This window comes from Puma concolor, chromosome E1, assembly GCF_028749965.1.
Source record: "Puma concolor isolate L17-30 chromosome E1, mPumCon1.1.hap2, whole genome shotgun sequence".
Lineage (NCBI taxonomy): Eukaryota > Metazoa > Chordata > Mammalia > Carnivora > Felidae > Puma > Puma concolor.
The window spans coordinates 13,602,207-13,606,482 of NC_141680.1; the positions used below are offsets into that span (position 1 = coordinate 13,602,207).

The 4,276-nt window shown below is 49.6% G+C and overlaps 1 pseudogene; it reads right to left on the reverse strand.

Annotated features, from left to right (window-relative positions):
• Positions 1–209: 209 nt before the first annotated feature.
• Positions 210–1,815, reverse strand: LOC147574124 (TAR DNA-binding protein 43 pseudogene; annotated as a pseudogene).
• Between the last annotated feature and the right edge of the window lie 2,461 nt (positions 1,816–4,276).

A 4,276-nucleotide genomic window follows, 5' to 3' on the forward strand; every position in this document is an offset into this window, starting at 1 on the left:
CGGATGGGTTTTATAATACACTTAACCATGTGTGGGGTGCTTGGTTGGCTCCGTCAGTTAAGTGTGTGACTGTGGCTCAGGTCATGATCTTACGTTTTGTGGGTTCGAGCCCTGCACCGGGCTCTGTGCGGACAGCCTGGAGCCTGCTTCGGATTCTGTGTCTCCCTCTCTCTCTGCTCCTTCCCCTTCCCACTCTGTCTCTCTCGGTCTCTCAAAAATAAATAAATGTTTAAAAAAAAAAAGAAAGGAAAGAAAGAGAGAAGAGAAGAGAAGAGAAGAGAAGAAAAAAGAAATACACTTACCATGTGTTTAGAAAAATTTGAATTCCTACCAGTCTATACCTACCCCACTGTCTAAATTCCCCAGCTGGAAGATTTAGAATCTGTGCTTGAGCCAAAGCCTCCAGGAAAACCGCTGCCTGACTCCGCATTTGATGCGGGTCCCCAACCGATGGCCGCACCTGATTTAGAACCACTATCGGAGTTCTTTCCAGAACCAGGGACCCGAGGAGGTTCCTCAACACATGACACATAGAAGTACCCTACGACCCAGCACTTTCACGACGAAGTACTTAGCCAAAGGATACAGGTCTGCTGTTTCCAAGGGGCACACGCACCTCAGGGTGCATAGCAGCACTATCCACGGTAGGCAAAGTATGGGAAGGGGCCAAATGTCCATCGACGGATGAATGGATACAGAAGAGGCGGTATCCATGTAACAACAGAGCAGTGCGCGGCCACCAGAGGGAATGAAGTCTTGCCATTTGCAAGTACCTGGATGGAACTGGAGGGTGTCATGCAAAGTGACATTTGTCCCTCAGAGAAACACATGTATCACAGGACCTCACCCGTGTGAGGACCTTCACTTCCCAAACAGAGGAACTCGGGAAGGGAAGGGAAGAAGGGAAGGAAAAATAACATACAAACAGGAAGGGGGACAAAAACGTAAGAGGCTCTTCCCTAAGGGGAACAAACAGAGGGTTCCTGGAGGGGGTTGTGCCGGGGCGGGGGCTGAAAGGGTGAGGGGTATGAAGGACTCTCCTCCTCAAACCACTGTTGCCCTATAGGCTAACTACCTTGGGGGTACATTGAAAAAATAAATTCAATAATAATATCAGAGAGGGCGAGGGCGAGGGCGAGGGCTACCTGATCATCTGCAAACGTAACAAAGGGAAAGTCCGGGAACCGTTTGGGAATGAAGCTGTCTACCGCTTCTCAGTCCTGGCAAAAGAACTGCTGCAGCTTATAGGCAGTCACGTCCCTCTGTAAGGCACCCGACAAACGCCTTCCTGCTTCTCAAAAGCTCATCTGGGCTTCGATGAGATTCAGGAAGTTTGCAGTCACACCATCGTTCCTCGATCGATCGCATGGCTTTCACCTCGGTTTCCTATTACGTAAAACGAACACGGCCAAAGCCCTTTGAAGGACTAGTGTGAATATCTTTCCTGTCCTGAACCAGAAGAACCTCTCCAAAGCTACCAAAATATTCTTTCAGATCCTGTTCGGTTGTTTTCCACGGGAGACCCAACACTCTTAAATCGGACGTTTTCTGGATGGCTCTCTTCACTTTCACTGCTGAAGAAGCAGGTATCTGTCTCGTCCCTTTTTCTGTGGCTATCTTTGGGATAAGTTGACGACTATCCGCTACCGGATTTCCCCAGCCAAGCCAGCATCAGGGATGTGCAGAATGTCTTTGACCAGCCGGACACCTCTCATACACTGAGACGCTGGATTCCGGTAGTGCAGTCCACGTGCTGCCGACAAACTGGGCTGTCACTGTGGACAGCAGCACTGTCCCATCGTCTTCCGATGGCATTTCTTTTTTATATATATATAATTTTTTTTTTAATTTTTTTTTTCAACGTTTATTTATTTTTGGGACAGAGAGACACAGAGCATGAACAGGGGAGGGGCAGAGAGAGAGGGAGACACAGAATCGGAAACAGGCTCCAGGCTCTGAGCCATCAGCCCAGAGCCCGACGCGGGGCTCGAACTCACGGACCGCGAGATCGTGACCTGGCTGAAGTCGGACGCTTAACCGACTGCGCCACCCAGGCGCCCCTTCCGATGGCATTTCGATGGGCTCGTCATTCTCATCTTTGGTCACCCGAGTACATTCAGACACCTGCTCTTATTTCTCCGCTAGGCCGCTGCTAGGAAGCCTGACAGGGAACCCGAAGCAGCGAGGGATCCAGGAGCAGCCCAGCTACTGCTTCGCTCCCGCGAAATGGCCGCCTTGTAACTCTTTACGGAAGAGGAAAAAAAAAACACCACCGTGACCGCCACCATTTAATAACCTTGCTCTAAGTGTGGAGAAAGCAACCACCCATCCCCAAAAGGAAACTTGGGCAGGCTACACGTATAGGACATATGGAGCCTATACTTGCAAGTGCTTACTTACGTGGGAACGTGGAAGGGTCACCTGAGTCCCTGATGGCCCAGATGGGGTTCTTTGGAGGTGTCTGAATGAGTTTTCTTGTGTGCTCCCTTAGAGAAAGCTGGCCGTGAGACGACGCGGCCAGAAACTAGCAAGCCCTTTGGTTCCATCAGCGAAGCCCCGACTTTTGGGGAGGAACGGACGCTCACGGAGATATCCCGGGCCACATTTGGTTTGTGGGTTGCTGCAGCTTTTTTTTTTTTGGCTTCTTTGCGCCAAATTGGCTGTGTTCTCATTGGAAATGGAAAACACCTGCGCGATGGGATCCATCCGCGGTAATGCTCTCGTGCGATTGCATTTGTTTTTACAAAAGGGGGAGATTTGACCATTGGGTCTTTCGTGTCCTCTCCACAAGTAGGAGTGAAACAAAGGCTGATATTGGTTTGCATCTTGTTTGTGGATCTATGGCCACAGGTGTTATCCATGTGAGATGTTTTCTCTACCTCTGGATGCTATTGCTAACACCAATTTGTAAAGAAGCTCCGTTACTGTGTTTCAAGGCAAGCTCTTGTAAACATTGGGCATTCTAACACTCGGGAGGATCAGAACAAACCCAAATGTGTTTCACATTCACGTGAACGGGGTGGGTGGGTGTGGGTGTGTGTGTGTGTGAAATTCTCTACATTCAGAGTTTTATGTTACTCCATAAGAAAGTTGCCTCACGGGAAGGGACACAATGGATGGCCCAGAGAGAGGAGAGATAAAAATTGAACACACCTGCCCTCCCCGCTACACCCACACCCACACCCCCTTTCCCAATAGTCAGAAGAATGAGGAAGAGGAGGAAGGCACACAGATGCCAGTGATCCTAAACCCACCCCTCCTCCTCCCCGAGCACAAGCGCCAAGATGGGTGCCCACCCCACGGCCTGCTCCTCCTTCACCTCTTCCACAGGGGGCTGAAAAGCAACCAGAGACAAAGCCACTTTTGCAGGACGGAAAGACAGGAGACAGAGATGGAAGAAGAAGTAGGAGGTGGACGCGGACGCGGAGTTGGAGGCGCAAAAGAAAAAGATAAAAGACACACAAAAAGGTGAGTCCAAAACTTTAAATCTGCCTGGGGCCTGGCCCGCGGCTCCCTGGCCGCCTCCGCCTCCGCCTCCCCCTCCCCCTGTTTCTGCATCAGTTGGTGTGGCTCCAGTGATCTCCTAGGCCATCCCCGGTGGTGGGGCCTCCCGTGTGAGCCTGATGGTGGGGAAACAGATCGTTTGACTTTTTAGCGGACACGGGTGTGACGTCTTGGATACTAAAGGCCATGGAAGGTTGATTGCTTACTTAAAATGGACAGATTTTCGGAGCCGCCGATATCAAATACAATGCCGATTGCTAGGTTTTATTCTTTGTGGTGGTGGTTGTAAAATGGCTTGAATTTGGTGCTCTCTGCATGACAAGGCTTTGGGGTGGGCAGCTCCGGTCATGGCCTTGCTTCCGTCCCAATACTGACCCTGTAACTGTGGTCCTCAAAATATACAGCTCTGTGACCTTTACAAACAACATAACCCGTTTTCTCCCTCGTTTTACAACAGGTATCGAAAACAAAATCAAAAAAACTTTACAAACACTTACGCCCTTCCTTGTTCCACTCAGACACGCACTCTAGGGTTCAGGCCCGAGGCAGGGGCCTAATCAGCTTTCATGTGACTTCAATTTATGACTTAACGGGTACCCATTGCAGTTTGTCAGCAAAAAGTACTTCAAACGATGGTCGATTTTGTCTCTCGCATACAGTGTTCGTGGGTGAATGTTGACAGGAGATAGGTTAAATACACAAAAATGTTTACTCGTAAACCTTTAAATTTTTTCCTTGTACCATTTACTTTTGAGAGAGAGAGAGAGAGAGA